At 45.6% G+C, this 18,705-nt stretch overlaps 1 protein-coding gene across 1 annotated transcript in view; it reads left to right on the top strand.

Moving 5' to 3' along the window:
* The window catches only part of LOC115534201 (exostosin-1b), a 160,475-nt gene that overhangs the window by 91,856 nt on the left and 49,914 nt on the right, over positions 1-18,705 (top strand). The window lies entirely within an intron of this gene.

The following is an 18,705-nucleotide window of genomic DNA, read 5'->3' as shown; positions in this document are numbered from 1 at the left end:
CTGTGGACCCCAAGGGATCTGAACAAGACTGCTGGCAATAAAGTGTACTGATGTGTAGAATAATGGATTGTTTAATTGTAGGCTGGTATACTCACTGCTGGTTATACTGAGTCTATTTATCACACAGTTACAATAAGAGTGCAGGATTAATCAATGGTAGAGTTTGTAGCATTGCTCTTTGATTATTGAATTCCCAAATACCCATCCTCATTTTATAGATAAGCTTTAAATTTGCATACTTCCCATTGTATTTTCCCTTGTCTAATATTCACTTTTTCTTTTGCAATGAGATAAGCAATTGTACCTTTGCTTTATTTGTTTTTGCTAGCGTTGATCCATTTAATGTCTGTTAATATCGTCCATATATATTTGAATGACAACTACCGTGTTAAAAGTTATGCTCCACTTACTATTATTATAGACAAATAATCATGTACAGACGCAATAAAGTCACAAATGCATGTTTGGTACTTTACCTACTATGTTTAAATATTATCAGGTTCAGGGCTTCAAGGGGAGCTCCAGGGGAGTTTGTTGTGATGCGGTGTGGAGGAAGGGGTGGTGGTGGAGGAGGTGGTGTTGGAAGTGGAGGAGGTGGTGGAGGAGGTGATGGTGGTGGTGGTGGTGAAGGAGGAGCTTGTGTTGGTGGAGCTGGTGGTGGAGGAGGAGGTGGTGGTGGTGGAGGAGGAGCTTGTGTTGGAAGAGCTGGTGGTGGAGGAGGTGGTGGTGGTGGTGGAGGAGGTGGATGTGGTGGAGGTGAAAGAGGAGCTTGTGTCGGTGGAGGTGGAGCTGGTGGTGGTGGTGGAGGAGGAGTGGCTGGTGTTCGAGTAGTAGCTGGTGGTGTTTTAGGAGGAGAAGATAGTCATGATGATGGTGGAGGAGGTGGTGGTGGAGTAGGAGCTGGTGTTGTTGGAGCACAAGGAGGTGGTGGTGTTTTAAGAGAAGTGGTGATGGTGTTGGATGAGGTAAGGTTGGTGCTGGTGGAGATGAAGGGGTTGGGGGTGTTGGAGGAGGTGGTGGTGGTGGTGTTGGAGGAGGTGGTGGTGGATGAAGAGGTGGTGTTGTTGGTGGAGGAGGTGGTGGTGGTGGAGGAGGTGGTGGTGATTCTGAAGGTGGTGGTGGTGTAAGGAATGGGTCCTCGAAGCCTCTTTCTTTGCTGGCTCAACCACAGTCTGTTCCTCAGACTCTGGGTATATTTACCATGAAAACACATAGCCTCTCTCTCTCTCTCTAACTCTCTTTCACAACCTCATCATCGCTGCTGCAGAAGATGAAAAACCCATGAGGGTACGCATTTTGATTCTTAAATCAACAGGGTTTTGATTTTGCTTTAGCTACGGCGGACCGTGAAGCAGCTTATTATCTGCTTCATTACAGCGGGAGAGGAGCCGCCGAGTTAGAGAGAATGTGTGTGAGATCCTATATGGGACTGCTGTGTGTGTGTGTGTGTGTGTGTGTGTGTGTGTGTGTGTGTGTGTGTGTGTGTGTGTGTGTGTGTGTGTGTGTGTGTGTGTGTGTGTGTGTGTGTGTGTGTCTGGCCTGTGACTCTGCCACAGAACACATTTGTTTGTTTGTATTTACTGATGTGTGTGTGTGTGTACTATCAGCCTAAAGTTGACGTTTGTGAATTTGTGTACGTGTGTTTGTGCGTGTGCATGCCTGTGTTAAGAAACTGAGTTGTTGGTGGCGTGTTTCACTGTGAGCCTTAAGTGTACATAGTAAGAGCTGCTTATGATATCGCCTCCGAACACAAACAGACACACACACATACACAAACAAACACACACACTCACACAAGCAAGCAAGCGGGCTTGTCATGGAGCTTTTCATGGTCTGCGGCTCTCGAGCGAACTTGAGGCTGTGCGTGCTGGAGAGGCCTGGTACTCCAGATAGGGATACCACTATGTAAATTGCCTTTGTTCATTACAGACCTAATTAGGCTGAGCATTGTGCGTGAAAAAATGGAGAGCAGTGTGTGTGTGTGTGTGTGTGTCTGATGGGGAGCGCATGTATGTGTATGTGTGTGTGTGTATGTGTGTGAGTGTGTGTGTGTGTCTGATGAGGAGCATGTGTGTGTGTGTGTGTGTGTGTGAGTGTGTGTGTGTGTGTGTGTTTTCGTGTGTGTGTGTGTTTCTGATGAGGAGCGCGCATGAGTGTGTGCGTGCGTGTGTGTGTCTGTCAGGGGTAGGGAGATGGGACGGGGGTCTATATAGAGTGACAGGTGAGCGTTGCCACCGGATCAGACGCTCTGCGAGCTTGTCCCAGCCCAGCTGGGAGTGGCACTGTGGCGTGGGGCTACGCCCACGCTGCTTAATCCCTGTCAGAGGAACGCTGGGAAACCAACACTAGTGTAGGGAATGGCGGACATTTGTTTTGTGTAATTTTTGTTGAAAATGTGTTCCAACGTAGACTGTAAGAGATATGGACATAGCGTCCGTGCCTTGACCCTCTGGTCCCAACACCACTGTCATGAAGCCTTCGATTTAATGTTATGGCCGCCGCAATGGCTTGCTTTTTTTTGCCACCAGCAGCAGAATTGACCCACATTGAAGCTGGGAATTGAAAGGCCGCCTCGAAGTAGTCTATGGTCATAACTCCTTCATGTTCTATCCTTGTACCCTACATATAGGCTGTTAGATGAACTGGGCGTTCGTCGCTTCTGCTTGAGCTTCAAAAACCGACGTCATGGCTGCCGCTTGTGCTCAACACAGTTTTGTTGTTTGCATAAAACAGGGGGACATTTCCGGGATAGCTGCCTCTGAAAGAGAGGGGAGAGAAAGAGAGGGGGAGGTTGTGTTTGTGTGTGTGGAGGGGGGGGGGGGGGGGGGGGGGGGGTACTATGTGGTACTCCTCAACACGCACAGATACAAAGATAATACACTTCTAAATGTGTCAGCCTGAAAGAGGACTGCTGGGGTATGTGTGTGTGTAGGATAACACCTCGTACACACTGGTTGTACAAGGATGCGTCGTAGTTCACATGAAGGACATTCATTTCCAATGTAACTCAGCATAGGGCTGTAGGATGTTAGAAAAAATGGCCCAAAACGCATCCAAAACACTTGATTTTGATGGCTGGTTTAAGCAGCCTCCCCTTGCAGTCTGATTGGACTGTGGGGATGGGTAAGGCTGCACACCTGATGCCCATCCAATAATGAGTGTGCACAGGTTCACCCAGCCGTCCCCACGCACACTGGGTGATCTCCTGAAGGGCAGCAGAGCACCCTAACCATGTTCATTATCATCATTTTTGCAATAAACCAGATTCGTCCTTTATGTTTGGAGGAGCCCAAATTGAGTCACCCAGGTGGACTGTGGAAGTCACCCATGGGGCGTGTAGTAATGGTCTTTGCGACACCGACCAAGGCAGGAACCACTGGCTGCTCTGTAGCTGAGCGGCACAAACCAATACCAGCTTCCATAAAATAAATCAAAAATAAAAGGAACGTCCACTTTCTACACAATCAGGACATTCGCATCAGTAGATGTCACCCCAGTGATACAGTGTAGGGTGCTGCCAACACCACCACCGCCGCCGCCACCACCGCGCTCGGCTTGGCTCTTGGTCCACTCTGATCGGGCCAGGGGGCGGGGCTGTGGCGCGGGGCCACGGTGGCACTGCTTGAGCCCCGTCAGAAGAATGGTGGGAGCCGACACACGAGGGGACAGCAGGGATGGCAGACATTTTGTTTCAATTTTTTTTCCTAAATTGTTTGAATGGTTTCATGTGCGCGTGTTTGTGTCCAACACAGTTTAGTTGTGTTGCATCAAACCGAGGGAGCGGTCCCGAGATAGCCGCCTGCGTTTCTTTTGTAATTAAATTGTGCCTGGGGAGAGGGAGAGAGTGGGTGGAAAGAGAGGGAGAACTTAGGGAGGGAGAAGGATGAAGAGAGATGAAGCGCTATCAATTGGTTTGGGTTGTCTTCGAAATGATGTGCACATCCCAAGAGAAAACGAACGTCCATAAATGTGTCAGTTCGAAAGACGAGTGTCCCTGCATTAAGAGGGCCCCGTCTCACATGGTCGAACGAGCCAATCCGTGAGCTCCACACACCATGCAGATGGCAGTGTCCTCGCTGGTTCTTGATACACTGATGTACGATGTTCAAATGAACATGTCTGCGGAGGTGATACTTGTAATTATGTCTATTTCTCTCCCATACGCTGGCATGAAAAGGAAGAAGCAACTAGAAAGTAATATAACGACAAATGCTTAACAGCTCAAATCCTGTGCATGTGGATTTTATTCGTATCTCTGGGATATATTGAGCTAACCTTATTCCGGTGAGCTAAACCTTGTTTGAAGAGTAGACTTTACCAGCCCTGGAAAGAGGTACAAAAGCAGCGGCAGAGATCATACCCACTGCCTCTCTATCGCACTTTTTTAGTTTGTTGCTTGGGTAGGTTGAGGGTGATAATGCTTAGTTGGCGGGGATTGTGTTTAGTTCAGGGTCAGGGAGCAGTCTGATGTGGGTCCTGTCGTGCTATCCATCTGTTTCCAGAGCAGTACACAAAGCCTGATCGGCTCTACTGAGCAAAACAAACAAACAACCAACGACAAGTTGTCCAACGGGGCTCCACAGCCATTTCCATCTTCGTTCAACCACTTTTGTTTTGCTTCTTCACCCGTTCTGAGTGAGGGAATATAGGGAGCCTAACAGAGGAGACATTTTGCCATAGCAGGCTTCCTCGGCTTGTGATTCTGTGCTGGTCCAAGTCTGGCCCAGTGGGACTCTGAGGGGGGCTAGAGGCTGCATATTAACCAGCTACCCACCTGTGTGTGTGTGTGTGTGTGTGTGTGTGTGTGTGTGTGTGTGTGTGTGTGTGTGTGTGTGTGTGTGTGTGTGTGTGTGTGTGTGTGTGTGTGTGTGTGTGTGTGTGTGTGCCCGCTGCATTGTATGAGCTGCAGAATATTAAAGATCCTCTCCTGCTGAATGGAAGGCATATCAAAGCCCTGTACACTCACACTCACACACCCAGAGACTTGCACACATAACTCTAGAATCAGAGTATTTATAGTATACGATACAGTGCCCGGGGCAGGCTTATTCAACTATTAGTATTGCCTTACAGCTATGGTATTACAATTGTCTGCTCACCGCTTCAGCTTTCAGCTCCCCATGTCTGTTAGGAGCCAGATATCCATTATCTACAGGGATCGAGCTCTGTCCCAGGCAGGCTCCACCCTGCTATGAGGTAGCAGACCCCTATCGCTCCTTACTGTGTGATCCTGAATCCATGCGGCCAGAGTGTGTGTGTGTGTGCGTGTGTGTGTGTGTGTGTGTGTGTGTGTGAATGTTTGTGTGTGTTTGTTTGTTCTCTGAGATTCAGTATGCTTTGCCGTTCTTGGCAGCATGCGTTCTACTCTCTTCTGATAAATCAATAAATCGATGATCAACCAATGAATGTGATCATGAATCAAGATAATCAATGCCTGTATCGTTTTGGAGGCTAGTTGATGTACATTGAGTCATTCAGCATGCCTTGTTATCCAACGTGAGTTGTGGCTAATGAGCAAAGCAGATGATCACAATCGGTGTAGCTACAAAAAACCGACATGTGCTGTGCGATCCAGTTAGAAGTCGAAATACGAGCACAGAGTTTAGGCCATATGTTTCCGCACACAGGGTTAACCATGAGAATGTTTGTTTATTACATTTCTCAGTGCTAGGTCAAATAGCTACAGATTTGTAACATTTCAATGTGCTACCAAAAGAGTCAGAGAGTTGTAATTATCATAACTTCTCCCAACTTTCCTAAACTGTGCATGTTCAAAGCAACAGTAGTGTTTGTATTTGCGGGGCACAGATTAGTGTGTGGGGCATTTTTGGTCCAACAGCCGGGATGGAATCCAGAAACAGAGCACCAAGCCAGGCTTTAAATCTTTTTGGCACAGTTTCTCCCGTAGATTTGTATCGCTGCCACTGACAGCTTCTGTATGTTTGTGTGTGTGTTTGGTATTTTCTGTAGTGCATGTATTTGTCAGAGTATGCATGCCTCTGTTTGTTTGTGTGTGTTGAACTGAGTGTTGAGGGTTGTTTGCATGTGTACTGTGTGTTCACCTGTTATTGTGTGCATGGGTTGCGTATGTAAACATTTGTCGATGTGGGTCGGTGATTGCGTTCGTATGTGTGTGCGTGTGTGAGCGTGGTGCTTGTGTGCCGTGCGTGTGTGTCTCAGAAAAAATCAGATAAATGCGGCTAAATATTGACCCCCGCCCCCCTCCTCTATGCGCTGCGATCCAGTTTGATGAATCGTAGACTGCTGCTGTTTTGTTGATGTTGTTCTTTTACTTTACATTTGATTTGGACCGCGTGACATCGGAGTGATTCCAACAATGCAAACTGCTGGGGGAGAAGTCAGAGGAGACCACTGCGTGAAGGCAGGGATGAAGGCCATTGATTCTGCCGCTGTATGACTTTGAGAGAGAGTTTCTCTTTCAGGTCTGCTCGGTATCTGTGATCTCTATTTGGTGGCCTCTCCTTATTTGAGAAACTGCACAGCATAAATCATAACATAGTTAGGATAGATAGACAATGTGTACTGTCCAATCAAAAGCAATGCGAAAAAACAATTTGACCTCTTGTTCCTTTCACTTTGCCAGTAAAAACAGCTGCATTAAATATAAACATATTTGTTGCAGAACACATCAAGTCAGCCAATTGTGGCCCAAGCGTCTCATCTCTGTATCTGAATCGGCAGCACTTATGCAGGATAATGCATGTAGTCGGCTTGGAATGCTTAGAAAGATATTCACAGGTAGCAGCGGAATCGTGTCGGACACACCAAGTCAAATCTAATCTTTGTTTGTGTAACCCTTTATCACAGTTTCAGTCTCGGAAAATCTTCACAGGTGCTTCGATAATAATGTTTGTAAGAAAAATCATTCCATATCAAACCCTGCGGGAATAGAAAATGTGATGTAGGACACATTTGAGAAGGAACTCATAAGAGGGGAACCCCCGGTTGCCTAAGATGGGATCAGAATTAAGGGTGAAGTGGAATTAAAGCCAAAACAACGACCAAAGCAGAAACATACAATTTTGTTTGTATTCCCACAGGTGTGAATTATTGTGTGTTATACAAGAGCAATGCAAAATGTGTTGCGAGGTAATGCAAAACTATTGCGAGGGGACGTAAAAAGGGGGCTCCGTAATTAGTTGACTAGTCATAAATTAAAAATATACAAATATATATATTCAAGAAATGTCATCAGAACAAAAGTGGTGCTAAATCTTATCGATTGATATCTGCTTTTTCTTCATTTAATTCTAGTCAATATTCAGGTTGCAATACCCCCCAACTGTTGGGGGGTATTGGTCATTAGTAGGCATACTCGTTTTGTCCAGCCTCCTTTTGGTGGGCAATAGAAAATCTGCGATTGTTTCGATCCATTTACACGTATCGAAAGTAGGTTTTATTATGTCATTTATATTAACGTCTATCCATGTTACACCCACACCAGGCATTTTTTTATCATTTTTTTATCCATTGAGGACATTCTGAAAGCTGAGACGTATTCAGTTTAATGAGTTTTAGTGAAGTTGCTGTTTAGGGCGTTTATTGTATGGAAATATTGAAGAGGCGCTGGCTCTACCGAGAGCAGTGCTGCTGCCTGAAGGAAAATTGGGAGCCCTGTCTCTGGTGAGACTCGTACCGATGATAGCAGCTTTAGTTCCCCTTGTCAGATTGCGGGGAAGCATAAAACCACTTCCAACCTACATAAGCTGCTATTAAGATGTGTGGTTCTTTACATTCACAACCACACAGTGTTGCTATGCTGCTTTAAATATCCATTTCAGATGTCAGGCTGTTCCTGGCAGGCGGTCATTATTGTAAAACTCATAGAACACAGGGGATCACCTGCAACCCGGGCCAGTAAACAGTGGCCAACAAACCGGTTTTAGACTCAACAACAATGATACCTCGGGAGACTATGTTAACAATAAAAGCACGTGTTTATAAGAAAAAATGAGACGGACAAAAATCTTGGTCAGCTAAAGCCCCAGGACAATTAAGTCGCCGATGAGGGGAAACCCCTAATGGATTCACACATACACTTTGAGTACGCCTTTAAGGAACAACACAGATGAATGAACCCAAACAGAACCATACATTGTGTTGGTCAGGTACTAGGCTATTCAGGGTGCAAAGCGTATAATTACATCAAAGTGGCCCCCACCAATTGGTTGTGGTAGAGCGGTGCGGTACATGTACGCTTTAAATGTGGCACATAGCCCGGCACTTTGAAAGAAAAAAAAAAAATGTAATGAAGTTGATCAAATGAGAAAACCTCGACGGCGATCGACGTATGTAATTTCCTCTGCTTATTTAATTTCCGAACAACAATGAACACTGTTGGGCCGCTTGGGTTTGATCTCTATATTAATCTTGACTGAAATGCTGTCTAAGTGTTGCCCCGTGCTCATCATATTTCCCCCACGCGCCTCATGTTGCCTCTCGCTGTACCCCCAAGTAACGAGGGGGGGAGGGGCTCAAAGCGCTGAATGCGTGTTGAGGAGAAAAGCCGGCCTCATGTCAAAAGTCATCGCTCGCCATCGCTGTGGTGACTATTCACTAGATCCGTTTGATGCAGGCTGACGTGCAGATGTCAATACAATAACGCCTTGCTCATTCCCTGTTAACAAGCTCTGATTAAAACTGTATATTTACTCCACGCAAGGTTCAAACATGTGGATTTCGGTGTATTGCTCGTTCTTCTACATTCATACAACAATCCTGTGTTTGAATTGTTAATCCAAGTTATATTGAATGACCACTGACTTTTGAAGGCAGTGGTTTGGTTTTTTGCTGTGGATGTTGCCCTCCTTAGCGATGGCTATGTGGTAGCCTCCTGTGAAGGCATTCATCTTCCCTGTGTTAAGGAATGCACATCATCAGGGCTAACATTGACAAAACACTATGCCATATTTATTGGTGGTTGATTTTTAATACTGCAAAGGAAACCAGGCGTTCTATGTTTTTGTTTGTTTTTGTTTGTGGCATTCTAAGGCTACACACTCCCACACAATAGCAATGATGTGTTCCATCGAACCCTGCAGGGCCACTGTTTGGTTCACGGCCACACTGGTGTGTTAGGAGAAAACAGGAAGGAAAGTACACAGAGTTGCTTTTCTCTTTTAATGTTAATCTATCTCCCTTCTGTCTTGCGCTCTCTCTCTCTCTCTCTCTCTCTCTCTCTCTCTCTCTCTCTCTCTCTCTCTTTCTCTCTCTCTCTCTCTCTCTCTCTCTCTCTCTCTCTCTCTCTCTCTCTCTCTCTCTCTCTCTCTCTCTCTCTCTCTCTCTCTCACCCCCCCTCCCCACCCCATCTCTCTCTCAGCCTCTCTCTCTCTGTGAGAGGGACAGGGAACTTCCCTTCAATTATGTATACCCCAACAATGTATACCCCAACAACTTCAATTAAGCATGTGTGTAGGAAAATCAATAGGGGAACTGATGATGTCCGGACCCCTTCATTTCTCAGTGAGCAACTGGTCTGTCTGCGCGCACACACACACACACACACACACACACACACACACACACACACACACACACACACACACACACACACACACACACACACACACACACACACACACACACACACACACACACACACACACACACACACACACACACACGTAGCTAGACATCCAAGCACACAACGTCACTTATATAAATCACTCCCTGCTTTCGATTGAAACGCCTCTGGCTTCACCAGGCGAGGGTTCAGTTGACTGATAATGAGCAATGATCGGAAATAAATGAATATATATATATATATTATATATTTATAAAATGAAACATAAGGTTAGATGCCAAGCCCTTTACTTTTAAGGGTACTATAAAACTACTACTATATATATAATTGCGGTTCTATTATGAATATTACTTGGGTAACTACTCTCATATTATTTTTGTTAGTTTTTACGAAAGACACTAATAAATATATGTTCTTGTGTTCTGAAGGGAAGTAGAAGCAAGAAGCCAACCGAGAATGAGAGAGAGGGAAAGACAGAGAAAAAATTATGGAGAGAGGGGGAGAGGGAGGGAGAGGGAGAGAGACAGAGAGAGGGGAAGAGGAAAGGAAGGAAGGAAGGAAGATAAGAGTACATGTTCACCTGCCGTCTGGTCATTTCTTATCAAAGTCATCAGCAGCATCCTGACATGAAATTCCATATCTGTGTGTGTGTGTGTGTGTGTGTGTGTGTTCGTGCTTGTGCTTGTGTGTGTGTGTGTGTGTGTGTATGTGTGTGTGTGTGTTCGTGCTGGTGTGTGTGTGTATGTGTGTGTCGATGTGTGCGTGATTGCGTATCGTCAGTGTGACTCGGTGTGTGCGCGTGTGTGTCTGTGTGTGTCTGTGTGTGTGTAGTGTTCAATAATTCAGTAGCAGGAAGGTGAGGTCGGGGTGGCTATGGGGGGGGGGGGGGGGGGGGGGGGGGGGGAGAAGGGGGGCTCTTGTCATGTCTCTGATTTCCTGCCCCAACCATGTTTCTCTGCCACGGACGCTGGTGTCTGTTGGGGGTAAGGGTGCAGCACACCTCCCACCAACTCCCCCACCCCTGTGGAAGAAGGAATGAAAGAGAGAGACCGACAGAAAGAAAGAAAGAGAGTGAAAGAATTAAAGAAAGAAGTAAAGATAATATAGAAAGAAGGAAAAAAGAGAGGAAGAAAGACAGGGAGAAAAAAAGAATGAAAGAAAGAGGGAGGCAGGGAGGGAGTGAAAGGGAGCGAGTTAAGTGCTCCCTGTTTCTTCACAGCCCTATTGATTTTTGTCCAACTGTCTGCACTGGGTCTAACCTCGCAGGACTATCCACCATTACCTAATATGTCCCTGTGTGTATGTGAATGTATGTTCTGTGTTCTGCATCTTTTATAGCTTTGCCATCATTTCATTTGCTCATCCTTTAGTTTTGCCAACGTGCATTAATGAGCACGATTATTTCTGTGATATGAAGTAGGGAAACATAAAAGATTGTGTTTCTTTTTTTTTTCTCCAAACGATAGAAGTTAGCCGGAGCTGGGATTGTGAGATTGTGTTTGGAACGGTACGGAGGGCGTTGTGTGCTGTTTTGTGTGCTGTGTGTGGTCATTGGAGACAACATCCTGGGGTATGTTTGGTTTGGCTGCGGCTGCGATCCGACCGGGTTGTGTGGGTTGGCCCTGGGGTGTTCAGCACTAGGACAGCGCTCGGCAGAGCCTCGCACCACGCGGAAGGGGAATAGAAGATGGAGATGTAGAGGGACGCACTGCAACCGCATGGAAGGGTGGAGAATACAGCACAGACAGAACACCAGACACCAATCGTTTGTCTATATTCGCTAACCTGGTTGCCGAAATTGTATAGTATTTCACCCTACAAACTTTAACTTTACTACTCATTGTAGTTTAAGGTATGGTTTGCATGTATGGGGTCATTCTGATACAAAAGTATTCTTTAACAAAGACAGATGTGCACGGGTGATTCGGTGTCATATTCGTCATTGGGTGGTGCATTTGTCCATCATGCTGAATATGCATGCATGAGTATATTTTTGAATAGGTTTATAATTGGTATGCTTTCGCTGGTAGTATGCACATACCGTGAAAACTATGTGGAGAATCACGTTTATTATTAGCTACAGCACTTTACATCCACACACTGGAATCCAATCTCTTGGCCGCCTTCTCATTGGTCAAATTGTGTCGTGCTGTATCTGATTGGATGCCCTTCCTCCATTGTATAACTCCCGGACAGATAGAGTAATACTGTCAGAGCAAATGAAAGATTAAATATGCCACACACAAACTTACAAATGCATGCGCACGCACAAAGACACACACGCACGCACGCACACACACACACACACATACACACACACACACACACACAAGCACACACACACACACATACACACACACACAAAAACATACATACACATGTACACGCATATACACACAAACTGAGAAACACAGACACTGAGACACTCACACAAACACACACACACACACACACACACCCCCACACACACACACACACACACACACACACACACACACACACACACACACACACACACACACACACACACACACACACACACGCACACACACATATAAACACACTGAGACATAAAGACACACACACACCTACACTGAGACACATACACTCACACACACTCTTAGGTCCAACCAACTCAGAGGAATGCTGACTGCTATATCCACATTTCCCCTTCGATAGCATGTGGCACAATAAAATCCCCACCTCTGTGATTTAAAACTGTCAAACCATCACCTGCTGATCCCCCCCTCCCCCCAAACACACACAAACAAACACACACACACACACACACACACACACACACACACACACACACACACACACACACACACACACACACACACACACACACACACACACACAGTGAACACAGCCAAGGTGAGTGCAGCACTGTTTGTTGCGTTTTATTTTTTACTCCTTAAATGTTTTGTTGTTGTTTTTGTCGGTTAGTGGCAGAGGATGTCCTCCTAAAAGTCACAGGTGATTGGTCGATAGTCCTGCAAACGCTGTCCCTATTTCTTGAATTTGTCTTGTTCTGCCTGCACACATCTGAAAGAATGGGATCAAATACATAGCTTCCTGTTAATATAAATGCTGCTCGATAAATACCACATTGTTCTTCAAATCATCGCTTACTAGCCTTGTCAGATGTTTGTATTAAATGTCATTATATAAATGGAAAAATGGCAATCGTGAAACAAGTTTGAATGATAAGCTAACTAGAATATGATAGTATTCTGTATTCTGAGTGGGCAAAGAATGAACATAATGCAATTGACTTGGCACCAACTCACGTCACTTGTGCTCAAGATTAGGACGTGTGTATTGAACATGGCCCCTCAGTGTAAACATTACATGGACGTGTACGCAGTGCCTCGGGTTTATAACAAATAGAGGACGCAAAGGGGAGGGGTGGAGAGGAAGGAAGACAGAAGAGGTAAGGCCAAAGGGTTGGAGCAGCTGTGTGTGCTGTCCATGGTGCTGATCATGATCAGCCACAACAGGCAGATAAAAGGCCATGGGCTAATGTGTGGCGACTATTTCCTGATCCGTGCCTGTGCGTGAAGTGATTTGGGGATGAGGCTAAAGGTGTGCAGACCTTACATCCACCATTACATCCACCATTACATCCACCATTACATTGCCGGCTCCAGCTCAAAGGTTCTGGTGACTTGAGGGACTCATGTCACACGCACGCATGCACGCATGCACGCATGCACGCATGCACACACACACACACACACACACACACACACACACACACACACACACACACACACACACACACACACAGACACACACACACACAGCTCTGTTATTATGATATTTTTGCAATGAAGGACCATTATCTTAATTGTAGCCAGGCAACACAAACTTAATGGACCAACATTTATCAAATGGAGAATAGAGTGAGGTTAAGAGTGAATGAATGAAGCATCAAATGTGAAATAGGTTTAATAAAATATTTGGTCAATAGAGTGTGAGTTTGCAGGTTTTCCAAAGTCTGTTTGCTTTTGTGTGTGGCTGTCTTTGGGAAAGCCACATATTGTGCTAATACTGTAATGCAGAAAATAGTATTCAGTAACAGTTTAGTATTTGTTTGCTTGCATCTGACCTGTAAGTTGTTCTCTATCGACAAACACTGAAATTCACGTTATTTCCCAACTTATTAAGTGCGCTTTTCACACCCACACATACACACACACACTCACACACATGCACAAACACGAGCACACGTGCACACGTGCACACACGGCTGTGCTGCCAATGCTCTCTGATGCAGTAGAAGATAAAGCCCCAGTGGATCCGAGTGTCGACGGAGGCCTTGATAACGTCTTCAGCAGCTCAGGTTCACTTCATTATTCCAAGACACTGCAACGGAAGATAAGCCATGTTGTTGGAGAGTACATCGTTTTGCCTCTGCGGATACGGGAACAGACGGGGGGGGGGGGGGGGGGGGGGTATTGGTTGGTGCTGGTGCTTGTGATGCTGGTTTTGAATAATTCCGGACATACCACCCTGCTGTTTTGCCATTTTTTACGGAAGGGACGGAGGAGTCTTAGAATTTGAATTTGAAGTACTTTATTGTCCACCTTGGTGGAAATTTGTCTCACATAACATGTTGAACAACATAGCAATGGAACATACAAATACATATCACAACAATATAGAATAGTGAAAATTACAATTAGTAGCAAATAAGTTGAATAAATAGTGTAAGAGCAGAACCGCTGTAACAAGTGGTAAAATGCCTGCATGGCAGAGGGAACAAAATATTTCTTAAAAATGTTGCTGCTGGCTCTAGAGACCCTGAATCTCCGTCCAGACGGGAGCAGGCTGGATGAAGTGGATGTGAGGGGTCTATGGTTATTGCATTAGCGTTAACCTAAAGTGACTCTGAAGCCGACTGCAAAATAGACATGATGATGAATTTGGCCAGGGCAGCCTTTCTTTATCGGAAATACCTACATTTACAAAGTGGGATTGCAGCTGGGGATGTGTTAACATCGTAGCTTTGTTCTTGCCCTGAGGCCAAAAGAAATGGTCCGGGCAACACATAAAAACTGCATTTGGAACCTTTTTGGGGAAACACTAATAGTTTGGGCAAAACTGTGTTATTGTGCATACGATCAGTGCAGTGTATTTAATGGAGCGAAAGCCACGCTGTGACAAGAGAAGGCCCCAGAACGATCCCTCTCGGGTTCCTCAAGGTTTTTCTGTTTGAACAAGGTTACAAGGTGGAGAAAAAGACCTTGTGTGGGACTCTGATAGCACACTTAGAGCTAGTGCGTTTTTTCTGTTTTTCCTTCTTTTGCTTGAACGAAAAGAAGATCTTTGTGTGCAACAAAAGCACCACGAAATGAATGAAACCCAAACCTTACAACAACCGTACAACTAAACTGTTCTTTGGAGACCTGTGAGTCTGTTAATCAGGACTCATTGCTTGCACCTGTGTCTGCCCCCCTCCCCAACCCGCTATGCATGGCTCCCTACCCAGCAGCCACCTTCACCCCGGGTGGTGGCCACGTTTTGTCCTCGTTCGGTTGGGATGTCAGCGGCTAGTTCATCCTTATGTTACATGCATTGCGAGGTACTGGTCGCCACCTACAGCCCCCAACAGAATTTGCCCCCAACTACAGCCCATGCATAAATGGTTACAATGCCATGTGTAGATGTGAAGGAGGGACTGTGTGTGTGTGTGTGTGGGGGGGGGGGGGCTTGAGAGTAGAAACCAGTGTACATAAAATAAACAACGGGCTGGGAGTGCTTTTGAGGGCTTTTTGTTTTCTTAGTGCCGGCTATCCCTTTAGTGACCCCCCGCCTTCCCTGTACCCAACAGTTCTGAGTGTGTGTGTGATAAATGGATGCCACACAATGCATGTCGGGCTTCACTTGCTCTCCACAATTAGACATTGGCAGGTTGTTAGACTTTGTTTACCCTTCATCTTTTGTGTGTGGTAATTACAGGCTTAGTAGGACAATACGTGCCTAGTTCCAACACTTTGGTGACTGGGTGTCTGCCTTTGTCAGGCCTCTGAGGTCATTACTTAACACTCATATTCCTGTGAAACTGTGTGGTAAATGGAAAGATTTATGCACAGCTTTTCGAGTCAACGTCTTGACGCCGAAGGGATTATATATGGACAAACGCAGAGGTAGCATTGTAGCATCCATGGTTCACCGTATTGGAACCAGGTCTGGGACTTGCTGATAATGTAATCCAATCGAATACTCCACAAACCCCCTTTTCACTGGGTCTCACTCTTTGTGGAAAGTTCTAAGTCACACGTGGAAAGTCTAACATGGGGGAAAGTCATTTCTAACTGATACACAACAGATACACCTATACTAGCATACAAGTGAAATTGAAAATCCCAGAGTTTGAAATAGATGAGGATGCATCTGGCCACATACGGTGCGCATACACACACACACACACAGGACGATCATCTCCGTCTCCCGTGGGTGCAGACCCACAGGAGCAGGTGGCTGTGATAGGGTAATGACAGATTAATGACGCGAGAAAAAAATGTGCTTCGAGAAGGATTAGCAGATATACCCAGACTGTTAGAGCGGCCAGTGTGTGTGTTTGTGTGTGTGTCTGTGTGTGTGTGTATCCTTGTGTGTGTGTGCGTGTGTGTGTGTGTGTGTGTGTGTGTGTCTTTGTGCGTGCTGGAGTGATGTATCCAACTAAATTGTCATTTATTTTCTCTGCTGATCCTGTCATTCTGAAATCCCTTGTCTTAGCCGTGCCACGGACACAAACACGCACACACACACAAAAACACACACACACACACACACACACACACACACACACACACACACACACACACACACACACATATACAGACCGCCTGCCAATCTCCCGGTCTGTGTACTTATGTGTATCTGTCTCAGATGAGGGCCTTTATCAGAGGGGACCCTTTGCACGCTAAATGAGCTTTAATTGCAGCCGCCACGGAAAAGATATTATCTCTCCCCGTTTAGTCACACCTCCAAGAAGAGACAGAGAGGGAGGGAGATGTGGCCGCGAGCAGAGGCTAATTTCGCCTGCAGCCCAGACTTTCCCTCTCTCCTGCCTTTCCCTCTCTCCTGCCTTTCCCTCTCTGCTGCCTTTCCCTCCCTCCTGCTTTCCCTCTCTCCCGCCTTCTCCTCGCTCGATGCTTTAGGAACGCTGCCTTTCATCGATCATCCGAGGTCGGGGGGGTGGGGAAGGGGTTCATGCCGCAAGACAATTCCATATTCTACCGATCCACTTTCCCTCACAGCTGGTGTGAGGTTGGGGGGCTTTCTAGCCAACACAGACACAGACACGTATGTGTGCAAACGCATGTGCGTGCACATGCTTTCATGCGCATGCACACACACACACACACACACACACACACACACACGCACACACATTGGTTTAGGAGCAGGAAGGATGCCCCTTGTTTTGTTTATTTGTTTTTCTTCAGTTTGCAGGGAGTCAGCTGGGTCAGTGTCCTGGGATGGTGTGCTTTTTGACGGGGGGAACCACCAGGCAGCGCTGCACAGTGGGTTGTAGTTGGTATGGATGCTGAACGGCGGGTTAGATCCATCAAGATACGCTTAATATCGTTATTATAGTATCCTATACTTATTATTGGTGTGGTGTGGGCTAAACAGATAACACTCGAAATGACCTTGTTATACCAGCTGTGGGACTGAGCTCACAGGCACACACACACACACACACACACACACACACACACACACACACACACACACACACACACACACACACACACACACACACACACACACACACACACACGCACACATATACAAACTGACAGACACACATAGGTGTCTGGAGGTGAGGTTGGGGGGACAGTTGATCCCAGACAGATTAGGCTGCAATCAGAATTCTCCTCAGGTCGGTCCCTAGGATCTCTTTTTCACTCTTGCACACACGCACACACACACACACACGCACGCATGCACGCACGCACACACACGCACACACACGCACATACAAGCACACACACATACAAGCACACACAAACACGGACAAGCAAAAACACACACACACACTCGCATACAAGCACAAACAAACACACACAGACACAAACACACACAGACACAAACACACACACATGCATTTTGATCTCTAAAGTCCCAGACTTTTCATTTGTCCAGACGCAGAGAAATCAGATTGGTTTAGAAACTAGTAGTTGGGGAAATATCAAAACATCTCCACTATGAAGAACTGACGATACTTCAGCTTTGTTTACATGGAGAGTCATTGAAAATATATTTTTCTGAAATCTACAATGCAGAATGTTTGGGTCAGGCCATGGTTATGCAAAACAATACAAGAGCACTCTAGGAAAACAACGTATTCCGGAGTGACCAAAACAGAACAGGGGGTTGAGCTTGTGTTGAGACCCCCATGGTCTTTCCCCCCTAATTTATAAATTATGCTGGAAGTACTTAAAGTAGAACACATTTCTGATTGTTAAATATTATTCCTTTGGAATAATCTTTCCCCCTGACTCTTTCTTGTCCTTTAACATTCTCGCTCAACTTCTTGTCCTTTTGTCTAGTTTGTCCAAAACCGCACCAACTCACTGTAAATGATTTTTTTGCTCATTTCCTTCAGCGTGACCTTTCCAGGCCCAGCGGCGATTCTCTGTATTGGTCGCTTAGCTGTTATCACACAGCCATTCCTTCTTTCTTTTTGGGGGGGTTAGGAACAAAAGAACAATCATTGTGAGTTCTGAAATATGTGTGGCAGCTGAATTAGAAATACATGATGTCCTCTTAAGATGTTCTGCCCGTCTGTCTGTCTGTCTGTCTGTCTGTCTGTCTGTCTGTCTGTCTGTCTGTCTGTCTGTCTGTCTGTCTGTCTGTCTGTCTGTCTGTCTTACACTCTTCAAGGTAATTGTCAATGTAATGTCCTGTTCTATTCTATCCTATTTGATTTGCAATATCCTGATGCATTTCCGCAAACTATGATCTAGTTTGCAATGCAATTATATTTAGATTTTTTTTATTTATTCATGGATTTATTTATCGAGAATACACATAAAATCCCAGGAACTAAACTTTATGAAATAAAAAGGCATTTGTCATTTTATGTTTTATAGGATTTACCTTATTGTAAGAAAAAGACGGGGAGGAAGAGCAAGAGAGAG

The sequence above is a fragment of the Gadus morhua genome, chromosome 21 (genome assembly GCF_902167405.1).
Source record: "Gadus morhua chromosome 21, gadMor3.0, whole genome shotgun sequence".
In the NCBI taxonomy this organism is placed as follows: domain Eukaryota; kingdom Metazoa; phylum Chordata; class Actinopteri; order Gadiformes; family Gadidae; genus Gadus; species Gadus morhua.
The sequence above is the reverse complement of the archived record's forward strand: the minus strand, read 5'-3'. Positions and strand labels throughout refer to the sequence as shown.